The 23,930-nt window shown below is 42.6% G+C and overlaps 1 protein-coding gene across 2 annotated transcripts in view; it reads left to right on the top strand.

Annotated features, from left to right (window-relative positions):
• The first annotated feature begins 12,207 nt into the window (after positions 1-12,207).
• Trpc4 (transient receptor potential cation channel subfamily C member 4) overlaps positions 12,208-23,930 on the top strand; it is a 163,097-nt gene continuing 151,374 nt past the window's right edge. The window contains exon 1 of one of the 2 annotated variants that reach the window (XM_048424747.3): positions 12,208-12,600. The gene's annotated coding sequence lies outside the window, so the exon portion shown is untranslated. The remainder of the gene's footprint in view (positions 12,601-23,930) is intronic. The other variant, XM_048424746.3, reaches the window with a different exon arrangement.

Genomic DNA, 23,930 nt, shown 5'->3' with positions numbered 1-23,930 from the left:
ATTGTCATCATAAAGCCTTCAACCAGCAACTGATGGAAGCAGATACAGAGATCCACAGCCAAGCACTGGGATGAGCTACTGGAGACTAGTCTAAGAGAGGAGGAGATAGAATATGAGCAAAGGGGTCAAGACCATGATGGTGATACCCATAGAAAAAGCTAGTGAGCTAGAGAGAACTCACTGACTCTGGACTAAGAGCAGGGGGAAACCAGCATAGACCAAACAAGGCCCACTGACTGTGGAGGACAGTTGTGAGGCTTGGGCGGTCTGTGGAGCCTCTGGCAGTGGGATCAGGATTTATCCCTAGTGTTTGAACTGGCATCTTGGATCACATTCTGTTTTGAGGGATACCTTGCTCAGTCTATATATAGCGGGTAGGGCCTTGGTCTTGCCTCTGAAATGAAGTATCAGATTTTGTTGACTCCTGGTGGGAAGCTTTACCTTTTCTGAGGAGTGGGTGGGGGAGGCAGGAGGAGGGGAAGGAGTAGGAACTGGGATAGCTATGTAAAATGAGTAAAGATTGTATTTAAAAAAGAAAAAGAAAAAATATTCATAGATTTAGTGACAAGTGAGAATAGGTATTTATGGTTTTGAAGAGTTTGAGGGATTCCTATCATTCACAAGGTCCGGGGCAGGAGGAATGGGAGGAATGGGGGTGGGGGCTAATTCTAGGATTCTACAAAACAAGTCTCTCCACCTCCTGCTTCTTCCTCTTTGCTCTTCCTCTCCCCCTTGCTCTCCCCCTCCCCCCGCTTCTTCCTCCTCTATATTTTCTTCTACTTATGACCAATAACTGTAGTAAGGAGGCTGCTTGTTGGTTTCTGGCTACCTGTATAGCTTAGACCCAAAGTAATCACACAGAAACCGTATTATTTAAATCACTGCTTGGCCCATTAGCTCTAGCTTCTTATTGACTAACTCTTACATCTTAATTTAACCAATTTCTATTAATCTGTGTATCACCATCAGGTGATGGCCTACTAGCAAAGTTTCAGCATGTCTATTTCCGGCAGTGGTTCCATGGTGTCTCTGACTCTGCCTCTTTCTCCCGGCATTCAGCCCAGTTTTCCCCACCTACCTAAGTTCTGCCCTATCATAACAGGCCAAGGCAGTTTATTTATTAACCAATAAAAGCAACACATAAACAAAAGGACCTTCCACACCAAATAACTAGTCACCTATATGTTTCCTCCCAAATAAATATAAAGACTTGTGCAGTTAAAACAACTTGTACTGTCTCCAGAAAAGAAAGAAAGAAGGAAGGAAGGAAGGAAGGAAGGAAGGAAGGAAGGAAGGAAGGAAGGAAAGAAAGAAAGAAAGAAAAGAAAAGAAAAAGAAGCTATTCTGACTTTGGCCATTACTTTTGGCACAGCCATATATAAGCAAAATAAAATTTTATCTTATTTAAAATTCTATTTTTAAATTATAAATTGTAAAAGGCATGCTAGCCCCTCTCAGTTGGAGACCATAAGTATGTTGTCCTATTGATCAGTAGTGGTGAGCGGTCTGATGTTAAAGTCCATGGGTCAGAAAGTCAATACTCCAATGCCACAGTATTTGAAAGTGGAGCCTATGGGGTGGGGTGGGGAGATGTTACAGTGTTGTGAATGGATGGGTGTTGCTATGAAAAAAGCTTGTGGAATAGCTTCTATGATCTTCTTTGCTGCTTCCCCTTTTCTGGAAGATACAATTATTCAAGAAGTCTTTTTGAAAGCAGAGGGACTAAGTCCTAAGACGCAAGCACTTTGATCCCAGATGTTCCAGCCTTGGGAACGGTGAGAACTAATCATGTCTGGGTGATCTGTCATAGCTGCACAAATCTACGAACTCAGGCAGGCAGTTCAGAAGCCTTTCAATGACCTCTTTTGGACTAATTAGTAATGGCAATATCTAGAGAGTGTAAATCCATCTTAAATGATCTCAGTTAATTCAGGTGATGAATGCTCTGCAGACCATCTGTGAGAAGTTCATCAGGAAAAAAACCACAGGCAAATAAATTAAACAGAAGTGAGTAATTATTTTTAATAATGCGCTCATAAAGTAAGTGTCTGGTAATATTACGGGATAGCTTTATATTATGGGGAAGGTAAGTAAGCATTTTTGCAAAGAAAGCTTGGTTATGTGACTCAAGTAAGAAGTCTAATGATGCTAAGAAATAGCTTTTGAAATTGCAGGTGAAAACCCAAATTAAATTCCTTCGTGAGATATGAGAGCAAAAACCCCCATATTTCAAAGACATTATATTATTTATTAACGTATTGCTAGTGGAGTACATAAATTAAATATTTCAAGTAGATAGCTTTCAATTTTGTCTGAATTTTTGAAATCTTATTTTTACTCTTAAAAATATCACACACACACACACACACACACACACACACACACGAATGAGCACAAGTCCCATGGCTCACTCACATGGGCAGGCCAGAGGAAAACATTCATGACTCTGTTCTCTTTCACCGTGGGTTACTACAATTAAACCCAGGTTGTCAAATTTGAAAAGCAAGCATTTTTACCCACTTATCCATCTTGCCTGCCAAATCTTCATCTTTCATATTCTAGTTGATCAATGCAGACTTTTTTTTTCTAATTTTTATGAAGAAAAGCTGGATTTTATATTGGATGTGGGGTTGCCATGAGGATTTATTTTTAAGCTGTGTTATTTGGCCAATAAGTACCTCTCTTTTTCTTGATTGAGTTGTAGACCTGCTTCTCCACTCTTACAACTTGAGGGCTTTCTATTCCAGGGAGAGTTAAAGCCCCTCAAGCTGCTGTAATTAAAGTGACTTTACAGGAACTAAACAGATGCTCCAGGGGAGCTTTTAGGATGGGGTTCTTGACAGAAAAACAAGGTACCCAGTTATCCTCATTTGCTGAAACCAAGGAGTTTCTGTGTGGGTGCTTGCAGAGGCCTGAAGAAGGTGTTGGGTACCCTGAAGCTGGAGTATTAGGCAGTTGTGAGCTGCGTGGCATGCGGACTGGAACTAGAACTCAGGTCCTCTACGAAAGCAGTAGATACTCTTGGGCACTGCTGAGTTGTCTTTCCAGCCCAAGGGCTGCAAAAATTTGAGCTTTTAAACTCAGGAAATGGTTGGGAAACTCAGATGGTGCATCACAGATGGGTGTCATCAAGGAGCATCTTCATCAGCTCAGATAGAAACTGAAGTTCCTTTAAGAGCCCCGTGACGCGTTCACGCTGCTGAGATGTCCTCCTGTGAAAACACACTCAGTTGTCAGGGGGGAATTCTGTGCTTCTCGGTCCAGAAACGAATGGAGACATCTGATTCCATTATGCAGAACAGGTTTGCCCCACCCATGTAGACACATGTGACCCCAGGAGGGACCTCAGTGACACTGTCAACAGTTAGCTGGATGTTTCCCTCACACCATAGGGGAATATGGACACACCCCTTTTTGTAAATAGTTGACTCAGTTTCACTTGGTTTCTTTATGGAAGGATCAGCTCTGCCCGTGTGGAAACTACCGTATTCAGGTGTATAAATTACAGCCAACGTCAAGTTTCTTTCTGAGATTTTCCAGGTAAGTTTACAGAGTCGTTTGGAAAACTGAAAGCTGCATGTCATAGACTAGATCAAGTCCAAGGTCACTTTTATAGAAAGGGGCAGAGTCAAAATTTGAACCTGCTCTTCTAGTCCTACAGCACAAGCGCTGTGAATGCTGCAGAAAATCAAAGACCTGGAAGCAAAATGAAAGACCCTCGCAGGACCAAGAACTCTTGACAGATAAGACCCGACTTTCTTTATGCTCGGGACAAATGTCTATGCAAATGTTGAAGCCCCAATGATAGTTGCCAGTGAATTAAGGATGGAGAATTCAGTCTCCGTTCTCCCAGCACTTCCCCTGATTTGACCTTGCTGATTGCACAGTGGGAGCCTGCTCTCTCAGCAGAGTTAGGAGAATATGGCACAGGGCTGAATTGCTTGGGCAGCTTGGAGCTCTTTGAATTTGTTCCTCTCGCTGCTTAAACTTATGGGGGAAGGGGATGGAAACCTTCACTCCACTGTTCTGGACTGACAGATTGAGAAAACTCAACCAAAATGAGTCTTAAATTTTTGAATAGGCCATACCTTTTGATAACATTTTAAAGAAGCATCGTCACCCTCTGAAAGACCAGAAACTAAGTGCATAGTAACCTGAAAGTTTCAAAAACTACCATGTTAGACTCAGGCTGCGACTACAGCAGTGCACATCCACCGATTTGCATTTATTTTTATAATTTCCATAACAATCTTATTAAAGAGGCAGTCTTTTGAGAAATGAATACACTGAGGTAGAAAGCTCACGTAGCGTGTGTGAACTCACACACCTCCATCAGTTGCAAAGCTGCAATTCCAATCCGATCTACCCTAACACAGCTGCCTACTATTGTACTCTACTGCCTATTCAACCACTTTAAAAGCCATTTGAGGTGGGGTAGAAAGATGACTCTGTGGATAAAAGCACTTACTGTCCTTCCAGTGGACCAGAGTTCGATCCTCAGCACTCACCTCAGGAGGCTCACAACACCAGTTTCAGGGCTCGCAGGCCCCTCTGTCCTCTGAAGGCTTCTCTGGAAGGGGCATTCATGTGCATATATCCACAAAAAAAGGTGAACATAATTAAAAATAATATGTACAAACAGTTCAAAAGTCATTGATCATGAAACAAAATGCTAACTACTCAGCTTTATTTCAAAGTCTGTTATGCATTACTTACCTATCATTTTTAATTCCTGAATCATCAGTGTTCTATTGCTGTTTAACAATTGATAGCCATGCCCATTATCAGTAATTTATTTCTTCAGAAACCTAAAGTTTGTATGATTGGTGAGGTTAGAGGTTCTAGAACAATGTCCAGCTGCAGTCTAAGTATGTTTATGCCCACGGACTTGTGCTGTTCACAACCTTGGTCAGAGAAACTTCTATTTGCAGTGGTTAGTGCAGAGGCTCAGAACTAATCAAGATGCTAAGGATAACTGACTGTTGAAGGCTCAGTCCCAAAAATCTATATCACCCTCCACCAGAACCACCACTTCCTCATACCACCAGCTCCTCCACCACTACCTCTACCACCACCACCACCACCACCACCACCACCACCACCACCTCCATCACTACCACCACCACCAGTACCACTACCATCTCCACCACCACCTCTTCCACCATCACCTCCACCACCATCACCATCACCACTACCACCTCTACCACCACCACCACCATCACCACCACTAGTACCACCGCCACCATCACCATCACCACCACCACCACATCTCTACCAGTACCACCACCATCACCACCACCAGTACCACCACCACCATCGTCATCACTACCACCATCTCCACCAGTACCACCACCACCTCCTCCACCACCTGTTCTACCACCACCTCCACCACCATCACCACCACCACCTCTACCGCCACCACCACCACCACCACCACCAGTACCACCATCACCACAAGGTTCAGGGAGCATCAGATGGGAGGGGGTAGAAAGAATGTAAGAGGCAGATGCAGTAGAGGAGAGCTATGGGAATGAGGTCTTCTACATCTGACTCGGTCATTGTACACGTGAACTCTTCACAGTAGCTGTGGTTATCTTCATGAGACCTACACATTGAGCCCATTAACATTCTATAAAGGTGGGAGGAACCCAGGTAGCTCTAGTACCCTCTGAAGAGTTATCGTCAGTCAACAGCTGCTGGGTCAATCATGTAGCCTCTGGTTTGTTGTCCATGTTCTGGGAAAGAACCTTCCTCCCACGTTCATGTAAGCAATACTCATGGAACTTGATAGGTCACAAAAGAAAAGCATGGCTCTCATGAGCAGGAGTAGGAGGCAAATGTAAGCGGCTAATAGGGAGCAACTATCTATGTGTACTACATACATGCCATCCTGACTGGTTTCTGCCAACTTGACACAAGCTACGGGTATCTGGGAACATGAACCTCAACTGAGAAAACGGCCTCTCAGATTTGCACATAGGCAAGTCTGTGGGGGGGGGGCATTTTCTTAATTAATCATTGATGTGGAGGGATCCAGTTCACTGTGGGTGTGTATTCCCTGGGCAGGTGGTTCTGGGTTGTATAAGAAAGCAGGCTGAGAAAGCCATGGAGAGCAATCTAGTAAGCAGCACCCCTCCACGGTCTCTGGCTCAGATCCTGCTTCCAGGTTCCTTCCTTGAGTCCCTGCTCAGATTTCTTTCAGTGATGGACAGTGCTCGGGATGAGTATGCCAAATAAGCCCTTTCTTCCCCAAGTTGCTTTTGATCATGCTGCCTATCACAACAGTAGCAAACAAACTAAAACACACATCTATATGAAATCATTAAAAATTAGTTTTTCAATGAAAAGAATGGGAGCTGAGTACCGGTACTCATTTTCCTAGGCTTGCTGGCTGGATACACTGTGATCAGCAGCCCTCCCTGCTTCCTGACTGTGGACATTATGTGACCATCTACCTCATGGCAGAAAGCTGTTCCTGCCACCGTGTTCTCTTCCATGATAAGCTGTACTCTTAAATCATGAAGTAATATTAACCTTTCACCACTGAAAAAAACAACTTATAATTTTATTTTAAACATTTTAATTCATTGATGAAGATATAAACTTGGGTGTTAAGCAGTTATTTAGCATGCCTGCCGGATGCCCTGGTTTTTATTCCTAGAACCCCTCCAAAAAAGACGTGAGGACAGAATCAAATAAACTGTGACATACAATTGGCAAGGGGAATAATTTCCTTTAAACAATAATAGTTTTATTCCTTAAAAATCAATTATGGTCTCATAATTAATTCAGATAAAATGCCCCAACTTAAAACATCAGATCTTAATAGTATTTCTATAGTTTCTTTCCAGTTTCTACAAATCCACATCAGAGAGAGGTTTCTTCATTGTTACCGTTTATGTAATTAATTAGCACATGCAGGTTTCACCAGTACTCTATCAGAGAATGCAAAAAGGTTTGTACAACTAAGCTAATCTACACCAGTGCAGCAGTATAGGGACTGTGGAAGTGAGTGCTCCTGCTGGCAGTGAATAAGTCCTGATTCCTTATTAGAGAGAGCACATTTTATCTCTCTTACAATGTAGCCAATATCCTCAGGAAATATCTCCCTCTGGTTCTTCCATACTCTAATACATACTCTGTTCCAGGTCTAGGCGGATATTGCAGTCTCTAGACCATAAACTAGCAGGAGTTTGTGGAGAGAACAGGTAATAAGGATGGAATGGAGGACAGGCCTGACGGGGTGTTTGCATTTGAAATAGAATTCTTAAAGGAAACACAAGGGTTGAAGCAAGAGGCTTGGATGAGATGGTGACCAATGATTCCCTCTGAAGGTCTGCAGAGCCTCATCAAAATAAATAAATATAGAAAAGCATTACTACATTAATGAATTAAGAGCTGTCAATATGGAGCAGAGGAATAGCACTGGCATTTACTAAGCATTTATATTGAGTATAGATTCTCAAACAGAAACAAAAACTAAAATATTAAATATAAGTCTCCTTTTTGATCATCAATAAAATAAACAGAAATGCATTCTTTTCCCTCAAATCCGTGATCTATGAAAGTAAATGAAAGACAACAGGGAACACATAGTAAGTACATGCTCTGTGGGCTAGGGTTCCTTTGCCCGCCCCCCCCCCCCCCAAACAAGCTTCCTAGGTGGTATTCCTGCATGTTGACCCATGGCTCCCATAGTAGAAATCCACCTGAAAAATTACAGTTAGAGGCACATACACACACAAATGTGTTGTCAGGGGCCAGAGAGGTGACTCGGTGCTAAGAGTGAGTCTGCTCTTTCAGAGGATCTAGGTTTTATTCCCAGTACCCATGTGGTGACGCACAACTGTCTATATCTCAGTTCCAGGGGATCCAGCGCCCCCTTCTGACTTGTCAGGCACCAAATACTCATGGGGTATACCTATATACACATAGGCAAACATCACAGCTAATATTAAAGAAATGAACTCTCCCATCATCTGACAACTCACAGGGAAGAAAAGTATTAAAACAGTTTGTATTTCCATGATTTAAACTGTGTTACTTCATAGAATTCTGTAATGATTTATAACAACCATTTCTGGAAGAACATTTGGCATCTTAACACGTGATTATGTATATGATCAGGAAAAGTCAGCCATCACATGCATGATGATGGCATTCCTCATGCGTGACTCACCATCAGGGAAAATCAAGACAACGGTCTTTGGTGGAAGTCAAATTTCCAAAAATCAACGTCGTGATTTGGCCTCCTTTTTCCACTTTTTGAAAGAAAGAACTTCACACATTCTGCATTTGAGCTCCTAAAGAGAAAACAAGGACTTGAGAGGTTAAAAACTTAGATCCTCAAGCAGTGGAGATCCCAATTTCATGAACTCCTTTCACCGAGATTAGGCACCGTAGACGGTTGTCCTTGTTTGTTGTTCTTATTGAGCTACACATTTTTTCTACTCGTCCTCCCCCCCCCCCCCGCCCCACCATGGCCCCCATGCTCCCAATTTACCAGGAGATCTTGTCTTTCTCTACTTCCCATGTAGATTAGATCCATGTATGTCTCTCTTAGGGTCCTCCTTTATTTGTCTAGGTTCTCTGGGATTGTGAATTGTAGGCTGGTTTTTCTTTGCTTTGTGTTTAAAAACCACTTATGAGTGAGTACATACTATATTTGTCTTTCTGGCTCTGGGTTACCTCACTCAGTATGGTGTTTTCTAGATCTATCTATTTGCCTGCAAATTTTAAGATGTCATTTTTCCCCCACTGTGTTGTACTTCATTGTGTAAATGTACCACATTTTCTTTATTTATTCTTTGGTCAAAGGGCATTTAGGTTGTTTCCAGGTTCTGTCTATTACAAATAATGCTACTATGAACATAGCTGAGCACATGTCCTTGTGGTACAATTGAGTGTTCTTTGGGTGTATAACCAAAAGTAATATTGCTGGGTCCTGAGGTAGTTTGTTTCCTAATTTTCTGAGAAATCGCTGACTTCCAAAGTGGTTGTACTAGTTGGCACTACCGCCAGTAATGGAGGAGTGTTCCCTTTACCCCACATCCTCTGCAGCATAAGTTGTCATCAGTGTTTTTGATCTTGGCCATTCTTACAGGTGTAAGATGGAATCTCAGAGTTGTTTTGATTTGCGTTTCTCTGATGGCTAAAGATCTCGAACATTTCCTTAAGTGTCTTTCAGTCATTTTAGATTCCTCTGTTCAGAGTTCTCTGTTTAGGTCTGTACTCCATTTTTTTTTTGTTGTTGTTGGATTATTTGTTCTTTTGATGACCAGTTTCTTGAGTTCTTTGTATATTTTGGAGGTAAGTCCTCTGTCTGATGTGGGGTTGGTGAAGATCTTTTCCCAATCTGTAGGCTGTCGTTTAGTCTTGTTGACCATGTTCTTCGCTTTACAAAAGCTTCTCAGTTTTAGAAGTCCCCATTTATTAATTGTTGCTCTCCGCGCATAGACGATTGTCTTAACACTATCATTGCTTAGTCTACTTTTTGTTGCTAATTTGAAAACAAGAGTACTTTCTTGTGTTTTTGAATCAAACATTAAAACTATCCCAGCCAGCAGGATATGAACGGGGTCCCCTGATAAACCTAGGGGAGAGAAATGGAAGAGCAAGAGACACGAGAAATGAAGGCAAGACAGTATTTCTGATCAAACCGTGTTTTATTATTTCTCAGAAGTTGTTATATAGCAAAGGAACAATGCAGAGGGGAGGGTGTCAGGTCTGCTAGAATTCAGGCTTGAAGATGTCCCTAGCTGATAAGTAAATACTGAGGGTCTGTAATTGTTGAATATCAAAGAAAATGCTAATTGTATCTGAAAGCCTGGTGCCTGCAGGTCTCACTAGGCTAATGTCCTAGGACTTGAACTTGCCCTGCAGAGATGAATATCTTACTTGTGAACTTAAAATGACTGTAAACAAAATACAGATCTCAAAATACAGGTCTTTGCTTCCAGGATAAAACTGAATTCTAAATAAGCAAATCAATCTGAGTATAAATTTCTTTGGCCTCGCCAAGCTACATTTTAAGGACTTACAGTTTTCTCAAATGATAACACGCTATCTGTAATGGATCAAAGTCAATAGAGTGCTGCTGATATTCATCTAACCAGACTGTTTAAATAGACTTCAGTTTGTAGGCTTTTGTTGTTGTTGTATAATTGCTGATCGTTTTGTGTGTCATGAGCTCCCTAATCAATAATCACCCATGCCGCTGAGGAGGAGGGTTTGTGTTCAATGGCTCTTCCTTCCAGGGGAACACAGCCCTCTAAGATCAAGCACTGTGTGCAGTTTGTGATTGTTGTGGTTTTTCTCCTTTTTTTCCCTATTTTGTTTTTATTGTGGACTCACAGTCATCTTTCTTCCGGGAAAAATAACAATTTAGGGATGACTAGTAAAATGTCTTCCTCTGATAGCGTGATAAAAATTCTGCTATGAAGAAGAACCCTGAGAGGGGTGTGCAGGTGATCTAAAGTCTTGTCCTCAATTCGTATTTTTTTTTTCCTCAAGTATCTTTAAAGATGTCATAAGGGCCAACACTCCTCACAGCCCTTAGGACTTAGTTTTAGCTGAAACATTCCCCCAACCATTGTCAGCTTCACTTTTGATTCTTATACATTTATTGAACATTGAGAAAACAGGTTTCATGAAGAATTTAAAAAATAATTTCAGTTGTACCACACAAAGCAGATCTCTCTCTCTCTCTCTCTCTCTCTCTCTCTCTCTCTCTTTCTCTCTGTTTTCCTTTTCTTGTTCGATACAAAATGGGTTTAGATCTATTGTCAAGTTCATTGGCATGTCTATAGATAAATGTTTTTTGCATATGATATGAAACCCGGTGTTTAAAACTAATAAAAGAAAACTACCTGCAAATGTTGACACATATTTGTGACAAACTGTAAAGGAGATTCAGGGAAGGAAGGGAATTATTCTGTTGTTCCTCTGGTTTTCTGGTACAGGTTTGTTTAGTATGTTGTAAAGGCCTCGGTATTCTGTGGGATGGCCTGCGGACTGTGTTTCCTCAAGATCAGAATAGGGGTCATGCTGACCCATGAGAAGAGCAGTTAGTTAGGAAGAATGAATAATTGACAGTTATGAACAGCATTTTGAAAAGAAAAACAACCCCAAACACCGGGCCCTTCATTCCAATGAGTAAGCCAGCAAATGCTCCTTGCTTTGTAATTACCCTTTACAAAACAACACCCCCCCCCCAAATCCTCCACTCATCTGAACTTCAGAGACATGGAACGAGTAAATGAAAAGGAAATGCTTGCCGCTGGGATGCCACAGGCAAGTAGGGAGCTCACCGCACGCCCCTAAAAGAAACCTAGAAGCAGAGGGTTGGGAGGAGGCTGCGTTGTTTTACAAATGCACTGTCAAGGTTTTCCCTTAGTCTTGGGGTCATGACCAATCAATGGTCGGTCCCTGAGTGTGAGTGTGGTAAGCTACAGGTAATTTTCCACCTCTTTACTTTGATCTTATTTTTGTCTGTGAACACTACACACACAGACCAAAAGGTAACCTGTATCTTGAGATCTCCAGGTAGAAGTTAGAGATAGGCTGAATCCAGGCACCCATGCCCCGGCACCAGGCACCCGCAGCCGCTGGGACCTGCAGGTCCCAGGTTGCTACGTGATTTGGGATTAAGTATATGGAAGACGTGCCGAGTGCCTGTGCCAGCTGTTGAGAGAGAGCGGGGTAGGAGTGGACGGGACGCTGTGGTTTATCATTTATTTATTGCCACTGTCTGGATTGTTGACACAGGAGTGGCAAGCCACATCCCTGCACTAACTAGCAAGGGAAGTGTGACACCTTGAGGACAGGAGAGGGGGTGCCAGAAGTCCAGGGCAGCGACCAGAGTTGCAGGGGCTGGGTAGGGGGTTGATAAATAATTTGCTCTACCGGTTGACCCGCGCTGCACGGGTGCTTGTTTACTACGGTGGGAACAGTGCTTTCCAGATTTGGGTAGGGTTGCTAAGTGAAGTTCTGCACCCCTTGCGGGGCACCACCTAAACTCAAACTCGTGTCTGCCAGGCATACTAGACCTAGGAGTCCGGTCCTGGCCACCAATTTAGCTGGGTAACAGAGGGAATGCGGCCGGTCACCCTGCCCACTGGCTGACCTGGAGCGATGCTCCCGGAGAGGAGCATCGCGGTGTGTGGGTCCTTGCCACCCGCTCTTGGAGAGGTGCGTGGGATGCATATCCGCGGCAGTCGGGCCGACCCAGGGTGGGTGGGGGCGGTCCTTCAGGCTGCTCTGTGCCCCCCTTGGGAACGCAACTTTGTCTGTGGGGGGGAGAGCATCAGAGCCGGGCGGATGAGGCTGTAGTCTTGGGCACCCCGCCTCCTCCCGGGCCGCCCCTCCCCCGCGCCCCTGCTCTGGCTCTCCAGCATCCTCACTCCGCCCAGTTCCGTGCCAGCTGCGTGGGCTCCGGCTTCGTGCGGGTTTTTTTCCCCTTGGAATGCTCCAAAACTCGGCAGCGACTACGAAAAACCCCATCGGAACTGACCGGCTGCGCTAGCACGGGGCGCAACACTGGTGCCGCGCGCCAGCCAAGCCCACCTCTGTCACTTCAGCCACCGGATTGCAACTTTGCAGGTAAGAGAGGGTGCAGCCTCCGCGCTCCAGACGCTGGCCACGCAAATGGGATACCAGTTAAGTTTCCCAAGCCTCCTGGGAAGCAGGCTCCCTCTCGGGAGGCGGGCATCCCTTAGGGGTTACGAGTCACTAGGGTGCAGCAGCTTGGTTGCTTTTTAAGGTTCGGGGAAAGGTTTCTGCGAAGCTTTCTTTTGGGTGATCCGGGTTGAGGAGGAGTTTGGGGGCGCTCCCAGGCTCTCTCTGCTTCGCGTTGTAAGGCAGTGGTGGGTGAGGGCGAGGAGCGAACCCCTGGTGTGACTTACATGGTAAACAAAGGATCAGCCTCTCCGCCCGCGGTGCTAGGGAGCTTGGTGCTTGTGTTCTGCCTCCCAAGCGTTAGGATAGGATGGAAATGGCAGGGTCTTAGGGCACATACGGTGAACCCTCAGGCTCTCCAGCAGGCACCGAGACAGAGGGCAGGAAGGGAGTACAGCGATTGCTGTTCTGTGGGTCCATTCCCCTCTGCGTCATTTTCCTTCTGTCAGGCAGCAAAAGCACTTTTACGCATGTGGTTGAACCAGGTTTGGTGGTTCCTAGTTCTCCTGGCAACCGAGACTCCAACTGAGCCAGGGACCCTGCTTGCTACCTGAGTAGATTGCTTGGATCCATGGCGCAACTTGTTGTTTCCACCTGCGAACTCAGCTGCCTTTTGTGACTCCAGAGAGGGAGGGGGGTGGGGAGAGCTGGTCAGAGGGACCGAAGACCTCGTCACTGTGTCCAGTGTTCTCCAGCCACTGTGGCCTGTCCCTGTAGATACGGTCTCTCAGGGGAGCCCTACCGGTTAAATTCCGCTGCTGTAAAATGCTAGCGAGTTACTTACGGAGCAAGCGACCAAGCCAAGGGAATGGAAACAGGGAGGAGAAGCCTGCGCTGTACCTTTAAAATGAAATTTAGAACAGACTTGTAAAACTGAGATAAAATAAACCACCGAGGCTCATCGAATTGCTGGCTTTTCTGTCGTAGTTATCACAACACAAAGCTCTTAAACATTCTTTAAGGAGAATAAGAGATTTAGCAGAGGATTTTCTTTTAAAGACTCAGACACCCAGAGTAGGAGTTGGTGGCTATGTTAACCGTGTTACGATTTGCTATTTAAAGTTATATTTGTGACGCCTACTTCTGTTCCTCTGGACAGTAAACCAGGAAACATCAAGTATTTAAGAGAGAGCGTAGTAAGACATAAGCGTAATTCTGTCCGAAATTCAGAATTAGGATCAAAATTGGATTTGACGTGGCTGAAGTCAACGAAGCTCTCCAGTCTCTGCTAATAGTGCGGTTGTTTACCGAGATCAGTCAGTCCAAGAGGGCAAGGTAAATGGGCATTTACCAAAGGATTTGTGGATATCTTCGACTAATAAAGGGTAGGACAGATGGCGAGAGAATGCCCTGGTATGGTTTCCGGGTAAGACTGTAGTGTGCAGCTCTACCCTCCCTGAACGTTGATGGAATCTCTACTCTGCCTGGCCGGAGGAAGGATAGACTTATGCCAAGAAAGGCAAAGAGTTAGGAAACTAACAGGTTGCCGGCGAGAGGGATGCATCCGAGTTTCTCATACCCTTTGAGTGGATGTATTATGATGAGAAGATGTGCACGTGTGAACTTTGAGAAATTTATCCGTCAGATCTGAAAGGAACATGCACATTTTATCCGAGCATCAGCTGTTTAGGCTGGCCAGAAAGCAAACACCTCTTTAGCCAAACCTATCAAGCATGGATGGCCTTTGTGAAAATCTCCGATCTTAAGAAATGACGTACATTTCAGTTTTTTTCTTTGTAGTCATTCTCAAAGATATGGGAGGGACTAGATTTACAATCTCATATTGTTTATTCGTGTGTTGTATTTGTTTCTAGAAGGCCAAGATCGAACTGTGTAAGCTGCCTATTTTCATTATCAAAATAGTAACAGGCCAAATAGCTTCCCGCAGAAGAGAGTCTGAGTCGGTTCATACTTTATGGAGATTGGAAATCCCAGAAGCTAGCTGTCTGCTTACCCCTTCTGTTTAGTGAATCTTGTTGAGTGTATATACTTCACACTTAGAGAACCACATCCATCCGAAGATCTAAAGACCTAGCTGGTCCAACGCCCTCATCCAGAGGACAGAGCACAGTCAGCTCTCGGCAGCAACTCATGGCTTATACACTACTGTGTTGTCTCAGGCTATGATGGACGTAAAAGGCAGACGGACTGTCTGCCAGCTCTCAATGACCATTGTCTACTGATACGTGCATGAAGTACATGGCATTAAACTTCACTTGAAATAATCAGCCTTAAACATCGCTGTTCCTCAACCGAAGGTGACAAGCAGAAACTATATACAGTCATTGGATTTTTGGTACAATCATTTTTTTAACGACACAAAAATAGTAAACATTTCTGATCATCCAGGACAATCCTATCGACTTACTGTATTTTAAACCCCATCAGTGTCTGAAGAGCTACAGTCCCTTTAAGAGTCTCTGCTTGCTGACTCTCTGAATTAAAATCAAATCTCTGTGTTTTTTGGAAACACTCTATTTATATTCCCACACATTTAATCTCCAGAATGGCTTGTGTCAATTCAATAAATTAACGTTCTATTTATCAACTGAAGATTAAAATGAGGTCCCTTTTCTACATAGTGAATATGCTAAGGCCAAGATAAACACAGACATACATATGTTCAATCATAAACTTTTAAGCAGGGAAATCAGGGAAATCAGATTTGTAAGTGAAGATGGACACAGAAGAATGTCAGAGAAGTCACCAGAACCACAAACTAGGGCTGAATTTTCTTTTGGAAATATCACACACACACACACACACACACACACACACACACACACACACACACACACACATTTTAACAAACTGGGTGAACGGGGAGTAACAGACTGTTACATTTCCTTCTAAAATCATCAGCGCCAGACAGTTATGAGATCAGATTCCAGCGTACATCTTGCCTTCCTAAATCGTGGTGTTGTCTGGGCTGATTAGAAACTGGCGTCACTGACTTATTTAATACCCGTCAAATACTATGAACCTTTATTAACACGACTCTTATGAAAACTGAAGTTGAGACAACCCAAAGTGAAAACGCTGGCAGTGCTCTGTCCATTCCCTCCCACTAATAAGCATAAGCATTCACGTTAACCCAACTGTACTTGGATGTTTATCTCCGTCTCGTTGCAGTGATGGCTTCGTTGTCCTCCCGAAGTTATCCGTTTCTCGCCCTTCCTGATGCACAGCTTTGGCATTTCGGGAGAGCTGAGGATTTTTTTTTTTTTTTTTTAAGCAGAGGCAGACATGGCATGGCTGTGCTTTCTAAGTGAACACCCATCCAGACCTGATCGTGGAGAGCTTTCATGTAACAGCTATGGCAACCACAAAATACTCGAGGGACAGAGAAAGACATTTCGGAAGAAAGTCATCTGGGAAACTAAAAGGGAAAGATACTTTTATTGAAAACATGTTAACTTGAAGTGATTTCATTCCATGAACTATTTGGCAAATGCAATGAAGTATTTAAACCTTTTAAATGTCCCTGTGATGTGTCTGGGAAGTTCAACTTAAGTAGGATAGGAAGGATGGCAGTTTAACTACTTGATCAATTACTGTTGCCAAATGTTACATAGTAGTTCTTCCAACATTAGTTTGCCCACAGCACAACAGTGTCTCAGATGATAGCTCCTAAGATACGACAGAGTGTACATGGGCATAGTCTTATGCTCCAAACTAGAATAAATATAAATTAATTTAGACTCTACTATAAAAATACGCTTTTATCTAGCACAAAGCATTCTCTCTGAGAAATAGTAAGTGCAGTATAATTAATGATATACATTAATTAACCAATGTCTGTAGTCTGCTCTTATTTTTCAAAATATGTTAACGAAGTTACCCTAACTTCTTTGAGCCAGTAGCCGGAAAAGTTGGCTTTTACTGAAGACAGAGGACAGGAGAGACAAAGAAGGGAGGGGTAGATATTTCTGGGCACCAACCTGTGCCAGTCACTCAGTATCATTTCTTCTGCTTAGACTTTGAAGTGCGATCACGTTTTAGCGATTTGGAAAAGGTGAACTGATCAAACACCACAGTTTAACTCTATGGTGAATCAGTGTATTGGAAAAACAAAACAAAACAACCCTTATGAAAACCTGCCTGTCTGTCATCTAAGCACTTGGGAGGCTGAGGCAGGAGGGTCTTGAGTTCAAGAGCAGCCTGGGCTGCAGAAGGATAGTTGGTAAAAAACAAAACAAAACAAAAAACAACCTAAATAAAATAAAAAACCCAAAGGAAATAAACACCAACCAAACACCCCTGAAAAAGAAAAATTACATTTTTAATTATTTCTTAAAAGCGAATTGTATTTTTCCAACTATTTATTTCTTTAAAGTTTCCAAATACTATAACATGGGAATAAGATGTCTGTTCCTTTCACCAGGACAGAATTAGAAATAACAGCCTTGAAGCCAAGCAGGAGCTGGGCTGCTGGGCTCACGCAGGCTGCCCTGTTTCCCTTCTGGGCTGGACACTGACCCCAGGGCTTTGCACATGTAATCCTCACGCTCTGGCCCAGCCACAGGCCTCACTCAGGCACCCTGTTTCTAGTTTTATTCCTCAGTCTACATGAAATACACATGAAGAAGAACATTTCCTTAACGAATAAAATTCAAGTTTACACATTTTCCATTAAGAAGCCATGAGACAAGAGCTCCTTTACATTCAAACCTCACCACATCTATAGCTATTGATAACATCCCTTTGTGGAAAAACCGTCAAGGTGAGGCAAGTTAGATTTATATTCCATTTGTCACTGTTATGTAAAGTGTTAAGACAAGTGGCTTCGTCTTCATTATTTTTGAAATTTTAACTAATTATTTCATTACCCTTGGTAAGACATTTCAGTACCTATGACATGGTTGTTTTTAAGTGAATACATGCATTCGAAATGAAAACATTATATACAGAATCTATTGACATTGCCCTGAAAGACAACATTGTTGGATGTATATAATATTAACATGACACTTGACTCTGAACTACTACCCACCCACACACATTTACTGCCTATTTGTAAATGGGCAATTGGGTAGGCCAATGGGTGGCCCCTGGGTTTCTGGATTTTAGGCAGTGTTCCCCATGCCTGGAATACCTTTTTCCCTTTTGTTCCCTGGCACACTTGTCTCCCATCACTAAAGCCTTGTTTACGCCCAGAGCCCTTACCACCTTCTCTGGGAAGTTTTGTCCTGATGTCCCAAGTATAAACACAGACAAAGCTTGTTAGATCTGCCTTGCAGGTACGTGAAGGCCTGTCTTTGGGGCTAGACAGTAAACACCTTTAAAAGTGAAAATGATGTTTACAACCCCGAGAGTTTGCCACAGAATAAGATTTCTATAGATATTATGCTTTTGCGGTTGAACAGAGTTCATTTTTCATATTTTCATAATGTCATACCTGTGACAGATGACTTTGAGCATGCTTATTTAATGAAGCCCACTTATAACAATATTCCTTTTATATACACGCCACACCGTTTCTTACACTAACACATAATCTTCCAGTTGTCATTCAACAGATCCAGCATTCAGTCACCTATTATTGTGGAGAGGGCGTCATCACGGGACTCCTATAGCCCGATCAGGAGTTGCTTTGATTTAAAAGCTGCCACGCTGGCATTCCGAACCTTTTCCGTCCACTGTGCTCTGAAGGGAGAAGTCAGACGTGAGAGAGCCCAGACACAGCTTCTTTCCCAGGAATGCATGCTGAACCCAAAGAAGCCCTAGCCTCCGTCCATGATTATATTTAGCAAATTAAGTTGAAAGTTCATGACCAAATTTGACAGATCATGATGATCCATTGTAGGTGGCATAAGTTTTGTTTTGCTTTTGGTCTTTTTGACTGTGTATTATTGAACTTTGGAAAGGTTATTTTCTTCAGAATCAGTGGATTAGGCTGCTCAATATTTATTTATTTATTTGATGAGTCAAATAAATCAGTATGTAAGGATTGATTTTTGTCTTTTCTCTGTTGCTCTACTGAACCTTTCTTTTAAAGCATTTGTCTTTAGTAACTGGTCATGATACCAGTATGAATTCTCAAAAATACAACAGAAAGTTGAGGCAAGAGGCTTATTGCTTGCACGGCAGCCACAGGGGAAGTACTTATTGTGGTTTACCCATTGTCACCACGGTGAGCATCCTACCAGGCAAAAGCATTGTTCATGCTGAAGAGAAGAGATGATACTCCAAGGACTGTCCTGAAAGCCACACATTGAATGCTTTGCTGCAACCATAGTTGTTAGACAAGCACATTTGGGTCATGCTGAATTTCACCTCTTGCCCAATACATACAGAAATGTACACACGTATGCACATACCGTATATTAATGCATTTGTGTGTGCACACACATGTATGTGTATTGTTCAATAAGTAATGCTGGTGAGATAGGCTCTGCAGATCAAGGCTTGTCATCAAGCTGATGACCTCAGTTATCTCCCTGGGACCCACACGGTAGGAGGAGAGAGCCGACTCCAGTAGCTACCCTCTGACTTCTACATACGTGTCTCGGTGTGTGTGTGTGCGAAGAAACACACATAAACGCACACAATAAATTTATTGAATAAAACATGAAAAAGCATATACTGAATGGATTTTTTTAAAATTAATGAAGAATAGGAGCCTGCTTTTACTTTGCCAGAATTTTTCTCCTCTGTGATTTATACAGCATGATCAGAGTGTCACCTGTAAGGAAGGCTCTGAGGGCCTCTAAAATTAAGGAGAGGGAACACGTACAGCTAGACCTCTCTGTCTGCGCTGCGTCAAAGGGAAATGTTGGCAGAGAGGAAGAGCTTATTTGTTTATCAGGTTCATTTTAACCTCACAGCTTAACGTTTTGATTTGCAGTGCGCCGGCGCTTGGAGAGCTGAGCTGCAGTTTCAGTTAGCACTCCAGCACGTTCCTGGAACAGAGTGAGCCAGCAAATGATTTTGCCCTTTCAGGAATAAAAGATGCTATAATGAAAAAGCATTTCATTATGACGGTGCTTATGATAAATATCTTTCTGTCGTATGAAAACATCAATAGCTTCAGCCTCAAAAGGAGGAGCCGCCTTGCTTCCTGCTCGGACTTTGCAGTGAACCAAACACTAAGGCAGAACCTAAAACATAATTGGATAAAATATTCAGGTGCTTTCCTTTTGGGTTTTGCATTGCTGTGGTTGAAAATTTGGCACAATTATAGGTAGAAAGTTGCTCCCTTTTGGGTTAATGGTCATGATTACCCATTAAAATACAGAAGACTCATTGCAAATTATAGTCTTAGTCTCTGATTAAAAAAAAAAAATCTGCCAAGAAAACGTGCAACTCGTTGAGAAAAGCCTAAAGAAACTGAGTGTTTGAAATGATCCATTATTGGGGAACATAGATATATATGGAACCAGAGCAGGACTTGTTTCTGTTTGTTTAAAGGAAGTTTTTCAGGGTGTGGGTTACTTTCTTAGATAGATCTAAAGGCAGGATAAGATCCTCCCACTTTATACATAGAATAAGATTAGGAGTCAAATACTGAAAGTGATTGATTAGTTCTATTCATAAAGCAGATTGCACTCTTTTCCTCATATAAGAGCTCTTGGGATGTGGGGAATTCAGGTGGACAGTTTTAATAATCGTGAAATACACATACAATTGAATCAGAGACAGTGCCATTCAAAGGGTTGATTTGTCTGTAACATTGGACACTGTTGGATATTCTCTGTGTGCCCTCTGCCTATAGATGGGGAGGTTTGGTTTTCTAGCTGGTCCTGGGATTCAGCTGCTTAGAGAGCAGCAGGGAGAGCTGCCAGCATGACAGCCGTTCCCTGCTTTTTCCACCATGTCAGGCCTTTCCATGTATAGGGATGTGATACAGTTCTATGCACTTGAACTCTTGGGAAATTGTCGTAAGGTCATCCTGAGAGATTACTGATGCTTACGTATTGTTCATGCTATTGATCATAGGGGATAGTTTATTTTTACAAGTTTAAAGGTTTAATTTCTACATATCCAATAAATAACATTTAAGTTATTTTCTTGACACCCTTAGCAACACTTTGAGTGTTTGGTAATTATTCGAAGTGTAAATGTAAGATTAACCAATCTAGAATATATATCTGTTTAATGAGCTATTTTCTCCTTACCATTATTCCAGAATAGATAAAATAAATTAGAAGAATAGTATGTTTATCTTTTGGAAAATACATTTTCTATGTTGAGCATCCACAGGTATTTTATATGGTGGGTGAAGGCTAAATTTGCAGGTTTGTTTTAGTTTGTAAAAAACAATTATGGGTGTCAAGGAGATGTCACAGTGGTTAGGGCACTGGCTGTTCTTCCCAAGGGTCTAGTCTTAGTGCCCAGCACCTACATTAGCAGTTGAACTGTCTGTAGCTCCAGACTCCGGTGCTGTAGCGCCCTCTGCTGACCTCCATAGGCTCCTGCACACATGCTGTGCGTAAACATACATTCAGGATTGCACACACACATAAAATGAGTAAATGAATATTTTAAAAGAAAAAAAGCAATTATTAATGTATTTTGCTTGCTATTTTGCTTTTGGCTTTGGTTGTTGTGATGACTTCATTCCTTCCTTCCAGACACCCGTTGCTCCCTGCCTTGTTTGGCCCTGCTGGGGGTTCAAGTGTTCTCTTTTGTGTATCTTTTAGTATATGCTGGCAATGAACTTTCTGGTTTTGATTGTTGACTTTTTAAAATATTTTCTCTCATGTTTAAAGTTATTTCAATCTGCTAGAATGTCATGGATTGGAAGCATTTGTTTTTCACACTTTTATGGAATTCAATTCATACTTAATTCAGTCATTTCTGTTGAGAAGCTAGCTGTAATTTTGAATTACCTATTTTTAGTTGTTTTTATCTTTACTTTGTTGTTTTAAATGTTTTCTGTTAGTGTTTTACTTAGTGTTTTTTGTTTGTTGTTGTTTTTTTTTTTTTTTTTTTTTTTTGAGGCAGGGTCCCACTATGTAGTTCCGACTGTTTGGGAACTCATTATGTAGGTCAGGCTGGCCTCCAGCTCACAGAGAGAGATCTGCTTGCCTCTGCTTCCCAAAAGCTGGAAGTAAAGGCTTGGACCACCATACCCAACCTAATTTTATTTAGTTTTTAAAAAGGTTGTATGTGTGTAAGTGTTTGCTGCCTGTATATCTGAGCACCATGTGCATGTAGTGCCCTCAGAGGCCAGAAGAGGGTACCAGATGCCTCTGGAACTGGAATTGCAAACAGTTGAGAGCCATCATGTGGGTGCTGGAACTGAACCCAGGTCTCTGCAAGAACAGCCAGTCCGAGAACAGCCAGTCCCTTTAACTGCTGACCATTCTCTCCAGCTCCCAACATTTTATTTCTATTATAAAATAATGTGTCTTGTATTTCTTCTGTTTAATTCATAGAACACTTTATAGTGTGTTGATATGTTTCAGTGTTTTGTAAAACTCAGGGCTATTATGTCTTCGTATATAATTCTGTATCATTATTTCTTTCTCCGTTAAAGTAACAGAATGTTGATGTCGAGATTTTTGTACTCCATGACAAGTGACTAATATTCTTTAATTCTTCTTTTTAATGTGTTTTCTAACCATTTCAGCTCTTTCTGTCTTCCTCTGAGCATTTTTATAGCCCTGTTTTCCCAAACGACATTCCCTCACACTCTGTTGCACCTTCTGTTAAACAACTTTTTGTTTCTTTCAATTCATTGCTGAGTTTTTCCTCTAAGGTTTTCATTTGGTTACTCATACTTTGCAGCCTTCATGAGTTTCCCCTTATCTAACTATTCATCAGCCTCAGTTGTCCTTTTCAAATGACTCCAGTGACAAAGTTATACACAGATATATTTTCAAGGAATGCTTCTTTCTTTTTAATTTTAAGATAACTGAATATGGTAGGGAACTGGAGAGGTGACTCAGTAATTAAGAACACTTGCTGCTCTTCTAGAGGATTTAGGTTCAGTTCCCAGAACCCATATGGAGGTTCACAACCGTCTGGACCTCCGGTTCCAGGGGATCCAGTGCCCTCTTTTGGCCTCCTTGAACATTGCACACACATAGTACACAGGCATACAACTTGATACAAACTATAGTCAATTTAGGAAGAGGGAATCCCAATTTAGAGAATTCCCCCACTTGCCTAGCTTGTGGGCAAGCCTGTGGTGCATTTTCTTGATTGAGGATAGATGTGGGAGGCTTAACTCACTGCAGGTGGTGCCAGCCCTGGTCTGGTGGTCCTAGGTGTTACAAGAGACCAGGTTGACCAAGTCCTGGGACTAAGCACCATTTCTCTATGACTTCTGCTTCAGTCCTGCCTTGAGTTCCTGTCCTTATTTCCCTAAATGATGGGCTGTGAGCTGGAAGGTGAAGCAAACACTTTCTTCCCCAAGTCACTTTTGGTCATGATCTTCCATCCCAGCACTAGGAACCCTTAACTAAGACAATGGGTATCAGAAATATGGCAAAACTTTGTCACCATCCTCTAGAGAGGACTTTTCATCCTCTGTAATGGACCTACTGTGAGAGTGAGCATTGCGACCCAAGAGCTTGGGCGACTGGAGGCTCGTGCGGGGCCTTTGTAGCCCCGGTCTGATTTTGGTTCCATTTCCTGAATGCAGGGTGCCTCAGCGCGTTGATTCAGTTTAATGAAGCCGATTGTGCAATGCAGGACTGGATGAGTAGCTTTCTATATTGTAGCAAATACCTGGGGTAATAAATGCAGAAAGAAGAGTTATTTTGGTCACAGTGTTCGCAGTTTCAACCCATTATCGATTATTCTGGTATTCAGATCTCTGCCAGAGCACCACGACAGGAACATGTGGCAATGCCGACTCCTTTGCTCACGCCCAAGAAGAGAAACGACAAGAAGGGGCAAGTGACTGCGTCCTCAGAGACCCCTTCAAGGACATGGCCCCAGTGACTTAAAAGTGCCTCATTAAGTGTCATTTCTTAAATATTCTACTTCAGGCCAGGCGGTGTTGGCGCATGCCTTTAATACCAGCACTTGGGAGGCAGAGGCAGGCTGATTTCTGTGCATTCAAGGCCAGCCTGGTCTACAGAGCGAGTTCCAGAAGCCCCAAAGCTACACAGAGAAACCCTGTCTTGAAAAACAAAAACAAACAAACCTTCAAGACAATTAATATATGTCAAGTTCAGTGAAACTCTTCTAGATGTCCCATGTGGAGCTAGATCTTAGACTCATCGCTGGTTGATCATGTCTATAATGTTCTTATCGTCAACCCACAACGTGGGGTCTTGATTGAGAATTATCCCTAACCATTC

This window comes from Myodes glareolus, chromosome 20, assembly GCF_982192425.1.
Source record: "Myodes glareolus chromosome 20, mMyoGla1.1, whole genome shotgun sequence".
NCBI classification, from domain to species: Eukaryota; Metazoa; Chordata; class Mammalia; order Rodentia; family Cricetidae; genus Myodes; species Myodes glareolus.
This window is presented reverse-complemented; position numbering and strand designations above follow the sequence as displayed.